Here is a 23,973-nt window from a genome sequence, read left to right as displayed (position 1 = left end):
AGTCAATGAAATAGTTTTCAGACAGATAAACTATCTTTACTGATTATTGTTCGTATTCTGAACGAGCCTTCACTTCTTTGTACTATTTAGCTCAAATGGGACGTGTGACGCCTGGATCTAGTACAGCTTGAGTAGCTGTAGTTGTCTGCTTATTATAATTAACTCATTTCATTACTGGTGTAGTTGTAATACGAAATTGAAATCTGGCTCAACATTTAGCATGGGGACCTGGAACTAAATCAGTAGACTCAGATCTAGCGTTTCTTGTCAGTTACATTTCAGTAAAACTTTATCTATCCTTTTATGAAAAATACGTGAAGTACTTCAAAACTTAGGCTCACTGAATAATTATGCAATTTATTACTCCTAGAAAGTTAATTAATTTTATTAAGGAAGGTTTTTACTTTTCTGTTCAATAAAATAGGATACAAGGATTATTGCAGTACTTGGAATAGGACCCTGTCTAGGTAAATGACTAAGGATAAACCGAGGGTGCCAAACACAAAGGCCGGCCACTGTGGCCGAGCGGTTCTAGGCGCTTCAGTCCGGAACCGCGCTGCTGCTACGGTCGCAGGTTCGAATCCTGCCTTGGGCATGGAAGTGTGTGATGTCCTTAGGTTAGTTAGGTTTAAGTAGTTCTAAGTCAAGGGGACTGATGACCTCAGATGTTACGTCCCATAGCGCTCAGAACCATTTGAACCAACACAAACTTTAGAAAACACAAACTTATTATTGATTAGTAAAACGCGTAAGCGGTCCATGCAGTTGTCTAGTACTCAGCTGATTCTACAAGATGAAGACGGTGGCAGCGTCGATCTGCTGCGGCTATTCAAAAAATGCAGCATAATTATACATGGCTCTTGTTGTATAACAATCCCCGAAACGCCTCTTCTCCGCGTCGTACTTTCGTATTTCAGAGCGAACCAATGAATGCCATGAATAAAGAGCCCAATATTTCTTGCTTCGTTCATTTCACAAGATGCGGACACTTTTCCTGGCAGCCACCGACTAACTCTTGCAGTTTGTCCGCCAAATCCACCTTTTCCACTCCTGCAAAGCCAGTTTCGTAGTGGAGGGACTTTCCTACAAGTCTTACGTGATTACAAACCTAATTTCCCTGTGTATGAAACAGTTATTATAATTAAAGCTTGAACTTTTCCATTCTTTTACAGAACATTAACCGAGCGAGGTGGCGCAGCACTGGACCCGCATTCGCGAGGACGGTGGTTCGAACCCGCGTCCGGCCATCCTGTTTAGGTTTTCCATGACTTCCCTAAATCGCTGGGATTGTTACTTTGAAAGGGCACCTACTACCATCTTCCCCGTCCTTCCCTAATCCGATGGGAGCGATGACCTCGCTGTTTGGTCTCCTTCCTCCAACCAACCAAGAGAGCATCATTTTAGAAAGTGTATCGATACGTTAATTACACTGACATACATACTGATATAAATAATGAATATAACCTGTACAAAGGTGTTCTGTCAAAGAGCCTGGTGATACAGGAGTCACATTAATTAAAAATAGCTGAAGAAGTTAGGTAAGACAAATTAGGTGCGCCGCAGCCCTGTTCGTTATGGTTGCAACTGCACGCGCTAGCCGGCCGGAGTGGCCAAGCGGTTCTAAGCAATACACTCTGGAACCGCGCGACCGCTACGGTCGCAGGTTCGAATCGTGCCTCCGGCATGGATGCGTGTGATGTCCTTAGGTTAGTTAGGTTTAAGTTGTTCTAAGTCCTAGGGGACTGATGACCTCAGAAGTTAAGTCCCATAGTGCTCAGAGCCATTTGAACCGTTTTTTGCACGCGCTATTTGAAGTGAGTCCCTTCTTGCCTGTTGCACAATGTAGCGGTCATCTGCTGTTGTAGTTGACCGTGGTCTACCACGTCCTCTCCTTTGGGCAGCAGTGTCTGTGAATAGAAACGCTCCCTCCGCTCATGACACAATGCTATTAGCAATGCTAGACTCCTGGGCTACTCTCTTCGCAGTTACTTTTTCCAGTTGCCTTTTGATTGTTTTCTGTGTGAAGTAATCAAAATGTTGTCCTCGGGCCACGTTGTAATGAAGAACACCACTAGAGTGTAAAGTAACTCCTCGCTGACTAACATTCACCGGCTTTTGGCGCTATAATCACACTGACCGCACACCACGTGACGTCATACTTTCTGTCCACGATTGCGAGGTCTCTCTGGTAAGGTGAAATCGTAGTTCTTTTGCACCGAGTATTTAAAAAGCCGTGTTACTTTATTTAGCTCATCCTTAAGTTTTTCAGAGCAGTGAATTCACCTAAAGCTCTATTTGAAACTGTCAGCAACATCTGATTCTTTAAATCTGTGCATCCCCCTCTCCTTAATTTCCTACATTTCTGTGATTCCTATAGTTTCAGTCTTCGTGGATGACATTATATAACAAACTACATTTATAGAGAACTTCTACCCAGAACAGCTCATGCAAATATCAACTTACTTTGTTAGATCATTCAGCGGCTTATCTTTCCTGTATACAACAGAATATTCCACATCTACATCTAAATTTATAGTCCGCAAGCCACCTAACGGTGTGTGCTGGAGGGCACTTTACGTGCCACTGTCAGTACCTCCATTTCCTGTTCCAGTCGCGTATGGTTCGCGGGAAGAACGACTGCCGGAAAGCCTCCGCGTGAGCTCGAATCTCTCTAATTTTACATTCGTGATCTCCTCGGGCGGTATAAGTAGGGGGAAGCAATATATTCGATACCTCATCCAGAAAAGCACCCTCTCGAAACCTGGACAGCAAGCTACATCGCGATGCAGAGCGCTTCTCTTGCAGAGTCTACCACTTGAGTTGTCCGCAGCTTGTGGTCGTGCGGTAGCGTTCTCGCTTCCCCCGCCCGGGTTCCCGGGTTCGATTCCCGGCGGGGTCAGGGATTTTCTCTGCCTCGTGATGACTGGGTGTTGTGTGATGTCCTTAGGTTAGTTAGGTTTAAGTAGTTCTAAGTTCTGGGGAACTGATGACCATAGATGTTAAGTCCCATAGTGCTCAGAGCCCTTTGAACCATTTGAACCACTTGAGTTTGCTAAACATTTCCGTAACACTATCACGCTTACCAAATAGCCCTGTGACGAAATGCTCCGCTCTTCTTTGGATCTTCTCTATCTCATCTGTCAACCCGACCTGGTACGGATCCCACACTGATGAGCGAGTAATGTAAGAGTGCTCCTGTCTGAACGTGGCGTATCGTTCATTTGTGCTGTTAACATTAACAGATCTGTCTCATTTGCTTAGAGCGTACCCTGTATTTACTTTCGTTTCTGTACGACGTTAGTTAGCAGTACAAGACGCTGCATTCCGTTACCTAAGGTGGTATCGATCCACTCTCATATGTATAACAACAGAGAGACTCCATCAGACATGTCGTCTGGAAAACAGACAGAATGGGAGTACACTGATTTTGTTACTCTGAGTACTGTACGCCCCAAACCAGACGCCCTCCTCTTCCCTACTTGTGCTGCATGATAGAACAAATAAAAATCCTGATAAACGCCGACGTTCCTTTACCGCCAGTGGCCAGAAGGATCTCCATAATGAGTGGGAAAGTGTGGAGTCCTCGCGGCGTTTCAGTGTCTGCATCGCGCCCCGGGCTTGACCTCTCCCCTCCTAATTTGAGACGTCACGACGAGTTTACGCTACAAAAAACCGCCACCACCGAGCCGTGCAGCAGCCTGGGGAGAACCCCCACCCTAATGACAACCCCAGCCTCCCAACCCCAACCCCAACCGTAACCCCGCGTGACGAATGAGAGCGCGCCGCGAGCAGGCGAGCCGTCGCTTTTTGCGCGAGCAGAAATCTGCTCGCGTTTACAAATTTGCGCGAGCGGCCCTGCTAACGCGGTGTTTACGCACAGCTGGCTGGTCGGCCGGCTGCTGATCTCGCCCCCGAGCACTGTTTAAGCCCGCCTAACTGCGCTCGCGCTCTCGCCTCCGTTCCTCTCTTAATGGCCGCTACTAATAGCCGAACGTCTACTTAACTGCACGTATACACGTAGTCTTGGCGTCATGTTTCGGTAATTAAGATGTAAATCATTTTGATAATATGAGGAAAAAGCAAAACAGGGAAAAAAAAGGACAGCTTGAGCGTAGAACCAACATTTTTGTGGGTGAGATTCTTCTCTGAAATTGTCTTGTTCGGTACTGTAATACGTAGTTTCTCCACCGAAAATCTGACTCTTAGTTCTAAAGTGATCCTAGTATCACGTACGCAAGCTAGCCTCTAGATATGGTCAGCTCAGAACGACGTGATGAAAAGTAAAAATACGTCGAAAAGGAAGCGGGTTGTTCTCTCTTTCTACATGTTCGCATTTCAACATCTGCTGGTTACAAACCACTTCTGTCAGTAAATTTGGCAACATTAAATCGAGGTGAAAGAAGGCCGTGGATATCTACTATAAACAGACACATGACTAAACAGAACGTTTATATTCAAATTTGATCTGAAAACCATTAAATTAGTAGTACAAATAGGAAACCCTTTACTATAGATGATAATTGAAACCCTCAGCTCCCGAAAGGTGTTGTTGATATACCTTGATGGGGACAGCTGAAAATGTGTCCCCCGACCGGGACTCGAACCCGGGTTCTCCTGCTTCCATGGCATTTATTCTAAAGAAGCTGTACGGTCATCAATGGTATATGTTCTTTCGAGAATAGTTACTATCTTCATATATAGTTAAAGGCTACCCGGCCATTGACCTTCGTCTGTGCGAATGCGCACACGTTGCCCGAACTCATACGGGAATCGTCACCTTAGTTGGCGCGAATAATGAGAGGATGGGTAAATATCTGTTAGGAACATTACGTATGTAGATTATAGACAGTTGGGAGTGCGGGTCTCACGGGAGGCATGTAGTGGGTAAGTTCCTGCAGTCGTGCTTTTCATCTGTGTCCTCGGTGGCTCAGATGGATAGAGGGTCTGCAATGTAAGCAGGAGATCCCGGGTTCGAAGCCCGGTCGGGGAGACACGTTTTCAGCTGTCCCCATCAAGGTATATCAACAACACCTGTCGGCAGCTGAGGGTTTCAATTAACTGTCATTTATTGTAGAGAAGCTGCACGGTCATCAGTGGTATCTGTTCTTTCGAGAGCAGTTACTATCTTCATATACTTTTACAAGAGTTCTTTTTACCTACCTTCAAAGAATAGTTTCAACATTAAGTATTATTTGTCTGATGGAGAATGGTAATATTAACGACGCTGATAATTTTTTCACCAGAAGTGAATTAATAATAAGTCACAAAAAAACAGAAAAATACTCTATGAAAACGGATTTGCAGAACAGTAATGTCATACTATGTCAAGATTCTCATACATTTGACCTACAGATAGGACTTTCCTTTCCAAACGCTCAAACTTGACTTCAGATTTATCGGTAATTATATGTGACTGAGCCAAAGTTTAATATCTCAGTAATCAACTGTTTAAAAGCCGAAAGGTGTTCCTCACAGAATTTCAGTTCTTTTCATATGCAGTCTATGTTATTATTGACTAATTCGACTGCGTTTGCAAGAGGAGGACTGTTCGGGAGCCATTTGAAAAATGAAAAGAACAACATATCCCCTAAAATACAGAAGTATAGAAATATAAGAGGCAGTCAAATGAAAACGAGACAGATAAAAACACTAAGCAAGGGTGCACCTCTTCGTCCCTAGCAAATCGACGGCCAGGAATGTCTTTCTTCAAGGTACCAAAAAACGGAAATTGCATGGCGAGAGATCGGGACTACGGAAAGACTGTGTAAGGGCTTCCCAGCGAAACTTGCGCAGCGCACTCGAAACTACCTTGTCACCATACCAAGAGTTATCGCAACTGTAGTGAAACTGAGAACATGAAGAGAAACGTTAACATAGCCTCATTCTCGGAGTGGATGAACTGTATATACATAATTAAGGAAACGTGCGAGAGTACTTCTTGCACCTGGCCAATTTTGTCCCAACTGTCTCATTTTCATTTGCCTGTCCCTTATAGCTTGCTAATACGTAATATACCATTTATCTGCTTCTTTCGTGTATTAAAACCTGTTTGTGATGAGTGTTCTCGAGGTAATTTATTATTTACATGATCATATTAATTATTTCACATTAATTCATATACACTGCTTTGTAAGCTTTTCGCTATCTATACCGAGGTAATATAACTCTTTCTGTCCAACTAGTCTGGTATGTGATGTAAACAAAATTGTACAATATAGCCTATGCAAATCAAGACATTCTGGAGGAGACAGATCAATTTAATGAATCAAGTACAAAATTATTATAGACGGATCTCAAGATCAGATTGGTGAAAGGTAAGGAAGGAAATATGCCGTGTCCTTTTGAAAGTAATCATCTCGACATATGGTGTAGGTGATTTGGGGAAACTACTAACATTCCAGATATGGATAGTATCGTGAAGGTACGAGCAACGATCCTCCATTGTCTTATCACTGAACACCTCGCTCGGTTTCCATCGACGCAGTCCCCTATGAAGCCTATTACACCGTGAAAACTGTTTTTTACTTTTATCAGATGCATGATAGCATTACTTGGGGTATAGACCCAACTGAGAACTGGATGTGTACCATCACACCACGAATGAAAAGTATCTGGACAACGGTTAGTGTACATTAATATAGGAAGTTATGACAAAATGTTGTTGTTGTTCTGGTCTTCAGTCCTGAGACTGGTTTGATGCAGCTCTCCATGCTACTCTATCCTGTGCAAGCTTCTTCATCTCCCAGTACCTACTGCAACCTACATCCTTCTGAATCTGCTTAGTGTATTCACCTCTTGGTCTCCCTCTATGATTTTTACCCTCCACGCTGTCCTCCAATACTAAATTGGTGATCCCTCGATGTCTCACTACATGTCCTACCAACCGATCCCTTCTTCTGGTCAAGTTGTGCCACAAACTTCTCCCCAATCCTATTCAATACTTCCTCATTAGTTATGTGATCTACCCATCTAATCTTTAGCTTTCATCTGTAGCACCACATTTCGAAAGCTTCTATTCTCTTCTTGTCCGAACTATTTATTGTCCATGTTTTACTTCCATACATGGCTACACTCCATACAAATACTTTCAGAAACGACTTCCTGACAGTTAAAACTATACTCGATGTTAACAAATTTCTCTTCTTCAGAAACGCTTTCCTTGCCATTGCCAGTCTACATTTTATATGCTCTCCACTTCGACCATCATCAGTTATTTTGCTCCCCAAATAGCAAAACTCCTTTACTACTTTAAGTGTCTCATTTCCTAATCTAATTCCCTCAGCATCACCCGACTTAATTCGACTACATTCCATTATCGTCGTTTTGCTTTTGTTGATGTTCATCTTATATCCTCCTTTCAAGACACTGTCCATTCCGTTCAACTGCTCTTCCAAGTCCTTTGCTGTCTCTGACGGAATTACAATGTCATCGGCGAACCTCAAAGTTTTTATTTCTTCTACATGGATTTTAACACCTACTCCGAATTTTTCCTTTGTTTCCTTTACTGCTTGCTCAATATACAGATTGAACAACATCGGGGAGAGGCTACAGCCCTGTCTTACTCCTTTCCCAACCGCTGCTTCCCTTTCATGTCCCTCGACTCTTATAACTGCCATCTGGTTTCTGTACAAATTGTAAATAGCCTTTCGCTCCCTGTATTTTATCCCTGCCACCTTTAGAATTTGAAAGAGAGTATTCCAGTCAACATTATCAAAAGCTTTCTCTAAGTCTGCAAATGCTAGAAACGTAGGTTTGCCTTTCCTTAATCTTTCTTCTAAGATAAGTCGTAAGGTCAGTATTGCCTCACGTGTTCCAGTGTTTCTACGGAATCCAAACTGATCTTCCCCGAGGTTGGCTTCTACTAGTTTTTCCATTCGTCTGTAATATGACAAAATAGCAAATTATAAAGATCGATGTAGACACTACTGCTTTGCACTAAGTGATGTGAAGATGGCAGTTTGATTTGTCAAGACTAGCTATCCATGGACAAATATTTACGATCAAGGCTAATAATGCGTTTCCACAAGGAGACAACGCCATTTAAATGCTGATCGCCTCCAATAGAACTGACAACGTCACGTGACTGTAATATGGGCAGTCTCTACCCTTAGCCTTTATGACAGCTTGAACTCTGCTGAGGACCCTTCCGGCGAGGTGTCTGAGTGACTATGGAGGAATGGCAGCCAACTCTTCCTCAAGATCCCTAACAGGGATGGTAGTGGTATTGAATGCTGCGGCCTGGAGCGAAGGCGACTTTCTAACTCATCTCAGAGGTATTCCACTGAGTTCACGCCAGGGACTGGGCAAGCCAGTCCGCTTCAGGGATGTTACTGTCCACAAACTATTGTCTCACACACAAGCTACGTTATGACAGGGTGCACTGGTACGCTTATACAAACAATCGTCGTCCCCGAATTGTTCCCCTGATATACGCAGTATACAGCGCTGCAAAGGTTGTTAAAGTCTTTCTGCATTTAGTATTTTCTTGAGCGTAAGAAGGGGACCACATCATAGAAACGAAAAACACCCCCCATTCAGTAACACGATCGCCTCCGTACTCCACTGTTGGCACCATACATGACGTCTGGAAACGTTCTCCTGACATACGGCGAACCCAAAGCCTTCCATCGGATTGCCACAGGGTGTAGCGTGATTCATCACTTAAATTACTTGTTCCCAGTCAACCACTGTCCAGCAGCGTCGCCCTTTACACCAACTCAAGCGTCGCTTACCACTGACTATAGAAATTTGTAGCAGAAGAAGAGCTGATCGAGTACTATATGCCATTATTTTTAACTCCATACGCACAGTCATTGTGTAGGCTGGACTATTGACAGCACTTTGGAGCTCACGAGTGGCTTCTTGCACTAATTTCATGCGATTTTTTACAAGCACTGGGCAATAGTCGGCGGGCCTGTCAATACGTGAAATACGCCTTGTCTTGGTTTAGCGCTACAGTCTGGAACCACGCGGCTGCTACGGTCGCAGGTTCGAATCCTGCCTCGGGCATGGATGTGTGTGATGTCCTTAGGTTAGTTAAGTTTAAGTAGTTCTAAGTCTAGGGGACTGATGACCTCAGATGTTTAGTCCGATAGTGCTTAGAGCCATTTGTTGTTGTTACTTCCTGTTTACACAACACAGTCGCATCACCAACAGTTGAGTTGGGCAGTTTTAGAAGGGCTGAAATGTCCATTCTGGTTTTGTCGGATTACAACGAATGATTAGTTCGCTTACGAAGTCACATTCTCCTGACCGACCCATTGTGCTGTTATTGCTTCTGTACGAATAACGTAATACTCTCCTCCTCCTTTAATGCTAGCGCGTCTACCTCTTGTGACATCTACTAGTCGATTGTCGATTACATTGAGATGTTCGGATACTTTTAATCAGATATCGGATTCAATCTCAGATATCCACATAAGTAAATCTGTTTTGTCCATCTAGTGTCTAATATATAAGAAATTTACAAACAAAAAAGATTTTGTATGAACTATTTTGTCTTCAGTTGAAATTTAACTGAAAATTGCGAAAATCATGTTATAAGCTAAAAGATATTTCATTCTACGGTACTTAGAATTCGAGGTCGCGTTTACAAACTATTATTCACGCACGTACAGTGCATAATGAAAGAAGTGAGCACAAAAGCAAAATTTTAAGATAAATTTTAAAAATGCATGGTTTCTCATTTTCATTCTCTGTAACCTTCCAGACAAAATGAAATGTGTAACTGAACGTTAGACATCCTCTGTAAGGTTTTGGATCTTGTAATGGTTCAAAATGGCTCTAAGCGCTATGGGACTTACCATCTGACGTCATCAGTCCCCTAGGCTTAAACCTACTTAAACTTAACTAACCTAGTGACATCACACACATCCATGCCCGAGGCAGGATTCGAACCTGCGACCGTAGCAGCAGCGGGGCTCCGGACTGAAGCGCCTAGAACCGCTCGGCCACAGCGGCTGGCTCTTGTAATGGTTGGCCACAGTTCGTATATGGGACGTAATTATATCTAGGCACACAGTACGTAATGAAACTCGTTTACGATAGAGGACTGCAGCACCATTCCCCCTTTCAATTATCGAACAACGAAAGGATGGCTGACATAGTGTTCAGTGTATCTGGGGTTGTAAAACAGTTAAGATCCTTAGACGCCAGAGAGGCATCTGGCCTAGACGGTATCCCCGTAAGATTTTATGTTAACTGCGCTACAAATATAGCACCATTCTTATCGGTCATCTATCAGAGCTCATTGGAACGGCGGAGAATTCCACGGGAATGGAAGAAGGCCCAGGTCATAGCAATTTATGAAAAGGGTAGAAAATCGGATGCACATAATTACCGGCCAATTTCACTAACATCGATTTGTTGTAGAATCATGGAGCATATTTTGTGTTCAGACATAATAACCTTTTTAGACTCTGAGAAGATCATCTGCAGAAACACGCACGGTTTTAGGAAACAGTGGTCACGCGAGACACAGCTGGTCCTCTTTGTGCATGATATACAACAGGCTCTAGATACCGGCTCCCAGGTTGATGCCACATTTCTCGACTTTCGAAAGGCTTTCTTTGACTCATTTCTGCACTGTCGCTTGCTACAAAAAGTACGCGCTTACGGTCTGTCCAATGACATATGCGGTTGGATAGAAAGTTTTCTAACAGACAGGGAGCAGTATGTCGTCCTGAACGGGGTAACTTCAACAGAAACAAGAGTAACTTCAGGTGTGCCCCAGGGCAGCGTAATAGGTCCTCTGCTTTTTACGTTTTACATAAACGATCTGGTTGATGGTATTGACAGCGACTTTAGACTGTTTGCCGATTATGCTGTAGTCTACAGTAAAGTAGTATCACACGAAAGTTGTGAAAAAATAAATGAGGATTTGCAGAAAATAAATGGTTGGTGTAATGACTGGCAGTTATCTCTCAATATTAGTAAGTGTAACCTTCTGCGTATAACAAGGCGAAAATCACCATTAATGCATGAGTACAAAATAAATGATCAGTCTTTGAAAGTGGGTACATCAGTCAAGTATCTGGGTGTGATCATTCGAAATGATCTCAAATGGAATGATCAGATTACACAATTAACGGGTAAGGCGAACTCTAGATTGCGGTTTATTGGTAGAATCCTGAAGCGATGCAGTCCTTCAACAAAGGAAATAGCTTACAATATGTTTGTCCGTCCGCTCTTGGAGTATTGTTCGTCTGTATGGGACCCTTACCTGTTGGGTCTGATTCAAGAGACTGAGAAGGTCCAAAGAAGAGCGGCAAGATTCGTTACTGGTACATTTAGCCATCGCGAGAGCGTTACAAATCTCATAGAAAGTTTGAAGTGGGACACACTTGCAGATAGACGATGCGCTAAACAGAAGGGGCGGCTCGCTGAATTCCGAAATCCAATCTTCACCGAGGATGTAGAGTATATATTATTACCTCCAACTTTCAAATAGCGTAATGATCATCATTCAAAGATAAGGGAAATAAGAGCTCGTACTGAGTGAGGCGTTCAGACAGTCGTTTTTCCCTCGCGCAATCCGCGAGTGGAACAGAGGGGGGGAAATATGACTTTGGTGCGAATTGTGCCCTCCGCCGCACACCGCTTGGTGGCTATCGGAGTATATATGTAGATGTAGAAAAATACAGAACTGGATATAGATTGGACAATGACGAAGCTATGAACCCCTTAGTTTCGGACAAACAGTCTTAGACCTGTAAACATATTGTCATGTATAGTGATTTTATAGTTTGCTATTAATTAAGCATTATTAACAATCGAATTCATGGAACAGCTGTATCGGACAATCAATAAATCGTTGCTGTGTGGTCTGTGGTTTTTATCTTTGCTGTTTAATGTTTATCTTAGCGACAGGTTATAACAATGGAATATCGCCTGAAGAAACATGTGCAGTTGCCTATCATTACTTTGATAGATTCTGTCAACGTGTCTAATGTCCATATGAGTAACGTGCTCTGTTTTACCTACACAATGTGATCAAAAGTATACGGATATCTGGCTGAAAATGACTTACAAGTTATTGGCGCCCTCCATCAGTAATGCTGGAATCTATTATGGTGTTGGCCCACCCTTACCCTTGATGACAGCTTCCACTCTCGCAGGCATAGGCTCCGTCAGGTGCTGGAAGGTTTCTTGGGGAATGGCAGCCCATTCTTCACTGAGTGCTGCACTGAGTGAGTGTCGATGGGTGAGGCCTGGCACGAAGTCGGCATTCCAAAATATCCCAAAGGTATTCTGTAGGGTTCAGGTCAGGATTCTGTGCAGGCTAGTCCAATACAGGGATGTTATTGTCGTGTAACCACTCCGACATACTCCGTGCATTATGAAGAGGTGCTCGATCGTGTTGAAAGACGAAATCGACGTCCCTGAATTGCTCTTCAACAGTAGGGAGCAAGTAGGTGCTTAAAAAACCAATGTAGGCCTGTGCTGCGTTAATGCCACGCAAAAAAACAACGGGTGCAAAGTCTCTCCATGAAAAGCATGACCGCACCATAACACCACCGCCTCCGAATTCTACTGTTGGTCCTACACACGCTGGCAGATGATATTCACCGGGCATTCGCCGTACTCACACCGTGCCATCGAATCACCACATTGTTTTATAAAGAAAGACTTTCGTTGCAGCTATTATGTGCAGAGGTGTAAACTCCATCGAAATCCATTTAGCAATTCCGAGCTATATGCCACAAACTTCGAAATTGTGTGAAAACTGTTACTTTTCAACGAATGCCGTTGCATGACTTAGCTGTGTTTTTCATTTATTTATAGGAAAGAGCTCCAAATTCATTGGAACAGTTGCAGTGGCCTTTTTTGAAAATGCTAGCAAAACTAAGGAGTTCGTTTAGGATGTGGTAAAGGACGTTCATGCATTCTAATGAGCTGGGGTTTGCATTCTATATATGTAGTATACACATGTTTTAAATTCTACCAGTCTCTCATGACATCTATTCGTATTTGCTCGTTGCTGTTGGGATCTGAAAAAATGCAGTGTTATTCGGTATTTCATGAAGTGTCACCTCATTATGCGAAACAGAAACACTCCTTGGATCCTGTGCTGACTGCATCGTCACTGCTGAGGGAGGACAGTAATAACCTTGGGAAGGCGGCCTGTAGCGGTTCCTTGAGATGTAGATTGGTAAATGGAGTCGGTTTTCACCCGCTCCCATTTGACCTTGCACAGTAGACGTGTAGACATTCTCTGAGCCGCACTATTGTGTTTCTCCACTCACTGCACGTATCTGTAATATCTCGAATACCAGTCGCTGTTTGGTGGAATTTTACCAGCCCCTACTTTCTGAACTCGCCACTCCTCCCCACTGCTCGCTGTACAAATCCACCCATCACTATGTGGCTCAGTGGCTGCGTTACATCAACCACTTTTGATGTTGCAGGTTCCAAGCACCGCCCCTGCTCTGCTTGCGCAGCCATTCCGCGAGTCCGACGCACACAAATTCCTGAGCACGAAGGTAATTCCTGTGCACTTACGTCCGTTTCTAATTCTGTCTGTCTATTTGTGGTTTTACTCTGTGTTTCATTGTTTCCTAGAATCTCGCGCTTATGTCCCAGTGGATACTGCTGATGCCGTTCTGTATGTTCTCAAGTGCTTTTGCGTTCGTCACTTCAGACACTCTGGTACGGTATAAGATGTCTTTGAAGTTATGCTTATGAGCTGCATTCCCTGTACGTCATTTCAGGAAACGCAAAGCCAACAGTTCTCAGCCATTTCTTAAGATAATAATACACCTATATTTCGATGTAGTTTCGAATTATACATCAAATCTGCATCTGTACATCAGAGTCGTGTTATGTTGAAGGCGAGGGAAGAGGAGGGAGGAGGTGAGCAAGTCTGCTCAATATGTTTTGAAATGTTGTTCGAAAAATACATGTTATTCTACGAGAAAAACAGCAGGTAGTATGAGAACGTTATATGTCAGCCCCACGGACATATACATTAACCATTATTTTAATAATATTGTCTTATTGATATTCTGCGGCTGTATACACGCCTTAGGATCAAAATGATGCACCCGAGATCTCTTATGGAATGAAGATAACGATTTTCGATTCACAATTAAATCCTACCTATCGTGTTGAAGAAAAGGGCATCTCTTGCAATTGTACTTCACTTTAACAGTGACAGCTTCAAAATCCAAAGATATTAGTGCGCATGCGCGATGTTAGTTATTAAATAGAGCTATGAAACTTCTTTTATAAAACACTAATCCGTTTGTTTCATTTACAATGTATTTGTGACTCGCAACATAAAAATGTTCAAAACAGAAGTGATCTCTGATACCAGCTACAGGTCAGGAACCGTGCACTTGGATACTGTGAACAAAGCATGTTACCAGTGTCAAAACAGTTCACAAACCACTTACAGTATAGTTCTTCGCTCTTCAGTATTAGGTGGCTGCAGTGGGGCTGATATCCTCAAAGTGTGCTTTATTCTCCTTAAAATATGAGGTCAAGTGGGTGATGTTTCGTTGTGTGCCTAAGTGTACTGTCTCCCCTCCGCTATCAATTACGTCTGATGGCGCGATTTCAATTTTTTATATGTTGTAATGTACTCGTTTATATTGGGAGAAATCGTGTTTGTAAACTCTGCTGCGGATGAGAAACAAAATGGACGTTCTGCTTCGTCTGGAATTCTAGTACCGATAATTCGTTCACTTATCTTTTTCTTTATCACAAATATGTTTTTTATTCATCCTGAGTATAGTGGTCTTCAGCTGCAGAGATTTAAAAAAAAATTAGATTTGCTTTCTTCCCTATAAATACTTAAAGTTTTGTGATAACCGTTTCGATTTATCACGGATATAAAGATACACTCGTAACTGAGTATCGAGCCTCCATTTGAACTGTATAGATAATGTGAATATTGCGATGTTAACCTCGATTTGGTTTGCGACTTTTTGTGTTGTGAACCGCCTTTCACACTAGAGCTCTATAAGTTCCTACACGATTCACAATCCGTCTTCTTTCCGGTAAAATTTTTGCTTCTTAATCTATGAGTGAATGGAATACATTTGTGGGAAACGTGCAGAGAACAGGACTCGTGATATAATTCGTGAAGAAAGGAAGAGGTGGAAGATAAATTTGTGAAAACCAACAGTATGAAAAATGCAGTATGTCTGAAAATGCAACTTAAGGTTACTCGTCATGGATAAATACAATTATCAGCTAAAACATTATAACGTCTCCACCGGACATCACAGAACAAGGTAAATTCAAAATAAGATTACAAGATTCTGAAGCACGATCTTATGTGTGAAAGAAGCTGTTTGTAAATAACTTACATCCACTGATCATTAAATTAGAACCTAATACCGAATACTACTTGTTCTGGCGACCACTCATTACTATTTATTCGAGTCAGAACCCAAAATTATATATGGTAACTACCATTAAAAACCAAAGATTGAGAGAACTATTGAGCTACCCTACTGTGCCCAAAGTATTGCAACTTTAATTGCTCTCGGGCTCGCGAGAAGAAAATCTTCTTCTGTGCAATATGCAGGGCATAGTTTACAGAGCAGTAGATGTTCTGTGGCGTGTTCTTCTCCGCATTCAGTGCTAGTGATATTCAAAGGGAAGTACCATTTCTGGATCTTCCAAAACCCGAACGAGGGCTATGGTGTCACCTCTACACGATCCAAGTCTGTTCATATCCAGATGGGAGGGTTCCCCAAGGGGTGACCACGTCGAGTTATTCTCAGATCGCTGTTGTTTGCAACACTGAAGTGATCTTCATATAACTTCTTCTGAACTTCAGACTTTGGGCTGGTGGAACGTGCTCATATAATGGATAGTTTCGCTGATAGGCTTTACTAGTTTTCTCCACATTTGCAATCACTTCACGACGAATATCTGGTGGCGCTATGCCTACGACCTGGAAGAGTTTTACAAGTAGCGTATGAGATCAAAAAAGTGAACGAAGACGTAATGATTTCCATACCAAGTTTGAATTCAAAATGCAGCGAGAAAAGAGGACAATTCTACATAACGTTAAAGTAAGCATGAATTTCAACCTTTTGAATACAGGCCATATGCTCGGTTTTTGAGTAAAATCAGTATTGTCTGTCTCCCAATACAGTTTATTGAGATTCTCAGGCCGACCGGTTTGGCCGAGCGGTTGTAGGCGCTACAGTCTGGAACCGCGCGACCACTACGGCCGCAGGTTCGAATCCTACCTCGGGCATGGATGTGTGTCATGTCCTTAGGTTAGTTAGGTTTAAGTAGTTCTAAGTTCTAGGGGACTGATGACCTCAGCAGTGAAGTCCCATAGTGATCAGAGTCATTTCAAGCATTTGAGGTTCTCAGTACCACAGTCAAACTGACTGAACAAAACCGTGACTAATTGTGCAGCTCTCATTTGAAGCTTTTCTATTCATTCCGTCAGTCCAGTACACAGGAGCTTTTTCTTTTCTTTATTGAATTTCGATTCCTCACCAGAGGTGGGGGGGAGGGGGGGGGGGCTGGCAGCAGCACAGTACGCCGCTCTGCAGCCTACAGAAAAGTTGAAAAACAGAATTAGGAGATATGAGAATAATAAAAGCAGGCCATAAAATGGGGACTGTTAAAAACTGAAACATGGAGAAAAAGATGCGAAGAAAATATAAATACAAACGGTCGGTGATGTACGCAGGAGTTCCACGAACCACCTTTTTATGAGCAACCACTCCCGCACGTGAATTACATAGCCTCAGAATTCTTCCGTATATTTGAGTCTCAGGTCTGACTAAAGCAGGGCTAGGTATACAGGGTGATTGTAATTAAAGTGAAACATTCAAACCGCTGTAGAAATAATCACTGGTCAGAATGACGTCAAATTGCAACTGAAGATTATCGGAGAAGGGAGAAAACGTATGGCAGAAGTAAAATAAATAGTTACAAAATGTAGCAATAGATGGCGCTGTAAGCATCATAATTTAATAGTGCTGCAATGCTGGAACCTGCGGATACTCTCATTCTAGGTGATCGACAGATCACAGACAAACACCTCTCTGCTCAACTGGGCGAATCTCTTGGTAGTGCTGACACTCTCGACCAACAGTTCGGTGCCCAGATACGGGTTTCTCGTCCCTTTCGACCATAAAGAGCAACGAAGTGTCATCTGTGCGGAATGGATTGCGCGTTACGAGGCTTATCGTAACTAGTTTTTGTGGAACATCATCTCAGACGATGAAATATTTGTTTATCTCTTCGAATCGGAAACGAAAACACAATTAATGGAGCGGCGTCGCACGATCTATCCTCCAAAAGAAAAGTTCAAAGCCGTACCCTCAGCTGGTAAAGTCATAGCAACTGTCTTCTGGGACTCTGAATCGGTTATTCTGTATGATGTCCTCCCTCGTGTTGCAATGATAAACGGTACAGTGTATTGTGCTGCCATCAATAAAGTGAGGGCATGACTTTAGGGTTTCGCCGCCACAACAGTGCAAATGAATTACTCCTTTTCCTTGACGAAGCAAGGTCTCACTCAAGTTTGGGCACCCGAGAGGAACTCACAAACCTACACTGGATTGTTCTTCCTCATCCACCCTACATAGCGACTTCCACCTTTTTGGCCCAATGAAGGATGCACTCCACGGCAGGCAGTACGTGGATGACGGGGAAGTTATTAATGCAGCAAGACACTGGATTCGACGTTCGACCAGTAGAGTGGCACCATACTCGCATATAGACCCTCCGAATAATTGGAGTAAGCTCGCCTCATTGAACGGACATTATGTTGAAAAACAGGATTTTGTATTCAAAAGAGTGGCAGTAAAGTGGTATATTGTAACCCCGAATAAAACCATCCTCCTGTAAAAATAAAAGTGTTGCATTACTTATTGAACGCTCCTCGCATGGTTGTGTCGGCAAACCCTCCCACATTTCTCACACTCCACTCAGGCCATCAAGAAATTTTATTCGCATGACTTACACAAGGATATAGGACTTGGATACGAGGTTGTCAGAAACGACTTAATAAATTTTAAACACTTCGCAAAGTAAAATTAAGCGTTAGATTTAAAACTTTCTGTACACCTGACAGAATCACAAACCTGACACATATGCCTTTAGTTGGCAACTGTTCTAACGACTGAACTACCCAAGCTCTTACCTTTCCATTTTCACAGTTCTCCTGCGTACTTTGAGACTAGTGAAGATTATCGAAATTTATTTTTAAACTTACACAATTATACTCCCATAAGCTTTAAAAGTGTGTCAAACACTGTAAGTACTTAATTTCCTACGTCGAAATGTACAAATATACTTCGCTCGCCACCGTACGGCGCATGGCCGAGGGTACCCTGTACCAATACCAAACGTTTCCTTTCCTGTTCCATACCGAGAGCGGTGGCGCAGTGGTTAGCACGCTGGACGCGCATTCGGGAGGACGACGGTTCAATCCCGCGTCCGGCCATCCTCAGTTAGGTTTTCCGTGATTTCCCTAAATCGCTCCAGGCAAATGCTGGTATTGTTCCTTTTAAAGGGCACGGCCGACTTCCTTCCCCGTCCTTCCCTAATCCGATGAGACCGATGACCTCGCTGTTTGGCCTCTTCCCACAAACAATCCAATCCAATCCAATCCTGTTCCACTCTCAAACAGAGCGAGGGAAAAGGCCATTGCCTATATGCCTCCGTAAGAGACCTAATTTCTCTTACCTTTACTTTTCGGTAGCAGAATATACTATAGTCAACTTCAAATGGCGGTTCTCTAAATTTTGTCAGTGGTGTTGCTCAGAAAGACCGTCACCTTCCGTTCAGGGATTCCATTTGTCTTCCCGAAGCATCTCAGTTAATACTGGCTTGTTAATCGAACCTAACTGTAACAAATTTAACAGCTCGTCTCTCAATTCCTTCGATGTCTTTCTTCAATCTGATTCGTTGCGAGTCCCAACCAATCAAGCAGTATTCAAGAGTGCGTCGCACTAGTATCCTATATGTGCTCTTGTTTACAGATGAACCACACTTTCCCAATATTCTCCCACAAAACGGAAGTCGATCATTTCATCTTTAAAGGATTGTTTCATTTCGTATCAAAAATGGTTCAAATGGCTCTGAGCACTATCGGACTTAACTTCTGAGGTCATCAGTCCCCTAGAGCTTAGAACTACATAAACCTAACTATCCTAAGGTCATCACACACATCCATGCCCTAGGCAGGATTCGAACCTGCGACCGTATCAGTCACGCGGTTCCAGACTGTAGCGCCTAGAACCGCTCGGCCACCCCCATTTCGTATAGCTTTACAATGTTACGCCTAGAAACTTAGTGGACGTGACACTGTCAGGCAGCACACCGCTAATGCTGCATTCGAACATTATGGGTTGGTTTTTCCTTCTCATCTGCATAAAGTTACATTTTTGTACATTTAAAACTAGCTTCCGTTCATCACACGGAATATAAATTTTGTCTAACAAGGGGAGGCCGCCAATTGTGAAATTCAGATTCAATTCATACTGCGCACGATAAAAGCTCATGGCCAGAGGTGTAATGTGGCAAAGCACCAAGATGCACTTCTCAGCCGTTGTCGAGAAAATCGACAGTTAAAATAAACCGTTGCGGTGAAATACTCTCAACGATTAACAATTATCGACAGCGTCGTGGCGCAGCGGTAAGCGCTCGGGTTCGTAATCCGAAGGTCGCCGGATTGAATCTCGCGCCATGCAATTTTTTTTTTTAGTATTTGTTTTTTGTTATTCAAATGTGTCTACACACACACACACACACACACACATATATATATATATAATTCCCGGCAATCACTTGCAACAATTATGCATATAATAAGTTGTTGAAGGTCGTTTGTCGTGGAAAAACTGGCGACTTCGAACATCATTATGTTTTCCGCAAACAAAGTCGTATTTCACAAATGTTATTAGTTGTCTTCATAATGTTAACCACGTATAGTTAACGGAAGACGTAGAAACGATATTCCGAAACGAATACGTATAGCGTAAGTCAAACGTTCGAATTAGAATAGAAACCCCACGAACACAAATTTGCTGTGGCAGATATGAAATATAAGCTCCGTTACTCGCTCGTTACACTTGAAGGACAGATGTTGAATGGGCCGAAACGAGCCGCCGCATAAAAGCGTAGTTGCCTGCTAACTTCGAAAGAAGGTAGATACGGTCCCTAGCGCAACTTATAACATCGTCGAAAATCAGTGCGGACGTGAGAGCTTTGGTAGACCCTGTTAAACAAACGGAAAAATGGAGGCGGTACAATTGGAGAGCGATCCGCCTTCACCAAAATGCATATGCAATTCATTAATAGTTTATATATATATATATATATATATATATATATATATATATATATATTTGAATTACAAAAAACTGATAATAAAAAAAATTTTGCATGGCGCGAGATTCGATCCGGCGACCTTCCGATTACAAACCCGAGCGCTTACCGCTGCGCCACAACGCTGTATGAAATTATTAACCGTAGAGAGCATTTCACCGCAACGGTTTATTTTAACTGTCGATTTTCTCGACAACGGCTGAGAAGTGCATCTTGGTGCTTTGCCACATTACACCTCTGGCCATGAGCTTTTATCATGCGCAGTATGAATCGAATCTGAATTTCACAATTGGCGGCCTCCCCTTGTAAGTCATCTTGTATCTTCCTATAATCACTCAAGAAAGACACCTTTCCGTACATCACAGCATCATCAGCAAACTGCCCCAGATTGCTACTCAACCTGTACGTCAGATCATTTCTGTATACAGACAATAATAGCGGTCATACTACACTTCTCTGGGGCACCCGCCGACGACACACTTGTCTCTGGTGAACACTGGCCGTCGACGACAACGTACTGGGTTCTGTTACTTAAGAACTCTTGGAACCTCTCACATATCTGTAACCTGTTGGGTATGCTTGCACCTTCATTAACTTTCTGCAGTGGGACGCCGTGTTAAATGCTTTCTGGAAATCTAGGGATATGGAAACTGCCTGTTACCCTACATCTGTAGTTCATAGGAAATCATGAGAGTAGCGTAATCTGAGATTTACACGAGCGATTCTTTCTAAAATCGTGCTTATTCGTGGACAGAAGGTTTTCTGTCTCAAGGAAATTTATTATATTGGAACTGAGAATATGCCCTACAACAGTGCAGAACATTTATTTTAGGGATGTTGGTCTGGAATTTTGCGGGTCTATTCTTTTACCTCTTCTATACAGGAGTCCGCAGGTCGTGGTCTAGTGGCTAGCGTTACAACTTCTGGATCACGAGGTTCCGGGTTCGATTCCCGACCGGGTAGGGGATTTTTTCCTCCCGGGGACTGCGCGTTTGTGTTGTCATCATCTCATCATCATTCGGGTTCAAAATGTTTCAAATAGCTCTGAGCACTATGGGATTTAACATCTGAGGTCATCAGTCCCCTAGAACTTTTTTTTTTTGTCATCAGTCTACTGACTGGTTTGATGCGACCCGCTACGAATTCCTCTCCTGTGCTAACCTCTTCATCTCAGAGTAGCACTTGCAACCTACGTCCTCAATTATTTGCTTGACGTATTCCAATCTCTGTCTTCCTCTACAGTTTTTGCCCTCTACAGCTCCATCTAGTACCATGGAAGTCATTCCCTCATGTCTTAGCAGATGTCCTATCATCCTGTCCCTTCTCCTTATCAGTGTTTTCCATATATTTCTTTCCTCTCCGATTGTGCGTCGAACCTCCTCATTCCTTACCTTATCAGTCTACCTAATTTTCAACATTCGTCTATAGCACCACATCTGAAATGCTTCGATTCTCTTCTGTTCCGGTTTTCCCACAGTCCACGTTTCACTACCATACAATGCTGTACTCCAGACGTACATCCTCAGAAATTTCTTCCTCAAATTAAGGCCGGTATTCGATATTAGTAGACTTCTCTTGGCCAGAAATGCCTTTTTTGCCATAGCGAGTCTGCTTTTGATGTCCTCCTTGCTCCGTCCGTCATTGGCTATTTTACAGCCTAGATAGCAGAATTCCTTAACTTCATTGACTTCGTTACCATCAATCCTGATGTTAAGTTTCTCGCTGTTCTCATTTCTACTACTTCTCATTACCTTCGTCTTTCTCCGATTTACTCTCAAATCATACTGTGTACTCATTAGACTGTTCATTCCGTTCAGCAGATCATTTAATTCTTCTTCACTTTCACTCAGGATAGCAATGTCATCAGCGAATCGTATCATTGATATCCTTTCACCTTGTATTTTAATTCCACTCCTGAACCTTTCTTTTATTTCCATCATTGCTTCCTCGATGTACAGATTGAAGAGTAGGGGCGAAAGGCTACAGCCTTGTCTTACACCCTTCTTAATACGAGCACTTCGTTCTTGATCGTCCACTCTTATTATTCCCTCTTGGTTGTTGTACATATTGTATATGACCCGTCTCTCCCTATAGTTTACCCCTACTTTTTTCAGAATCTCGAAAAGCTTGCACCATTTTATATTGTCGAACGCTTTTTCCAGGTCGACAAATCCTACGAACGTGTCTTGATTATTCTTTAGCCTTGCCTCCATTATTAGCGGTAACGTCAGAATTGCCTCTCTCGTCCCTTTACTTTTCCTAAAGCCAAGCTGATCGTCACGTAGCGCATTCTCAATTTTCTTTTCAATTCTTTTGTATATTATTCTTGTAAGCAGCTTCGATGCATGAGCTGTTAAGCTGATTGTGCGATAATTCTCGCACTTGTCAGCTCTTGCCGTCTTCGGAATTGTGTGGATGATGCTTTTCCAAAAGTCAGATGGTATATCGCCAGACTCATATATTCAGCACACCAACGTGAATAGTCGTTTTGTTGCCACTTCCCCCAATGATTTTAGAAATGCTGATGGAATGTTATCTATCCCTTCTACCTTAATTGACCGTAAGTCCTCCAAAGCTCTTTTAAATTCCGATTCTAATACTGGATCCCCTATCTCTTCTAAATCGACTCTTGTTTCTTCTTCTATCACATCAGACAAATCTTCACCCTCATAGAGGCATTCAATGTATTCTTTCCACCTACCTGCTCTCTCCTCTGCATTTAACAGTGGAATTCCCGTTGCACTCTTAATGTTACCACCGTTGCTTTTAATGTCACCAAAGGTTGCTTAGACTTTCCTGCATGCTGAGTCTGTCCTTCCGACAATCATATCTTTTTCCATGTCTTCACTTTTTTCCTGGAGCCATTTCGTCTTCGCTTCCATGCACTTCCTATTTATTTCATTCCTCAGCGACTTGTATTTCTGTATTCCTGATTTTCCCGGAACATGTTTGTACTTCCTCCTTTCATCAATCAACTGAAGAATTTCTTCTGTTACCCATGGTTTCTTCGCAGCTACCTTCTTTGTACCTATGTTTTCCTTCCCAACTTCTGTGATGGCCCTTTTTAGAGATGTCCATTCCTCTTCAACTGTACTGCCTACTGCGCCTTTCCTTATTGCTGTATCTATAGCGTTAGAGAACTTCAAACGTATCTCGTCATTCCTTAGTACTTCCGTATCCCACTTCTTTGCGTATTGATTCTTCCTGACTAATGTCTTGAACTTCAGCCTACTCTTCATCGTTACTATACTGTGATCTGAGTCTATATCTGCTCCTGGGTACGCCTTACAATCCAGTATCTGATTTCGGAATCTCTGTCTGACCATGATGTAATCTAATTGAAATCTTCCCGTATCTCCCGGCCTTTTCCAAGTATACCTCGTCCTCTTGTGATTCTTGAACAGGGTATTGGCTACTACTAGCTGAAACGTGTTACAGAACTCAATTAGTCTTTCTCCTCTTTCATTCCTTGTCCCAAGCCCATATTCTCCTGTAACCTTTTCTTCTACTCCTTCCCCTAAAACTGCATTCCAGTCGCCTATGACTATTAGATTTTCGTCCCCCTTTACATACTGCATTACCCTTTCAATATCCTCATACACTTTCTCTATCTGTTCATCTTCAGCTTGCGACGTCGGCATGTATACCTGAACTATCGTTGTC

The 23,973-nt window shown here is 42.7% G+C and overlaps 1 long non-coding RNA gene across 1 annotated transcript in view; it reads left to right on the top strand.

Moving 5' to 3' along the window:
• Positions 1–23,973, top strand: part of LOC126482362 (uncharacterized) — an 838,717-nt gene that overhangs the window by 159,004 nt on the left and 655,740 nt on the right. The window contains exon 2 of the long non-coding RNA XR_007587636.1: positions 13,407–13,481. This is a non-coding gene — a long non-coding RNA (uncharacterized LOC126482362). The remainder of the gene's footprint in view (positions 1–13,406; positions 13,482–23,973) is intronic.

This window comes from Schistocerca serialis, chromosome 5 (genome assembly GCF_023864345.2).
Source record: "Schistocerca serialis cubense isolate TAMUIC-IGC-003099 chromosome 5, iqSchSeri2.2, whole genome shotgun sequence".
Taxonomy (NCBI): Eukaryota; Metazoa; Arthropoda; class Insecta; order Orthoptera; family Acrididae; genus Schistocerca; species Schistocerca serialis.
The sequence above is the reverse complement of the archived record's forward strand: the minus strand, read 5'-3'. Positions and strand labels throughout refer to the sequence as shown.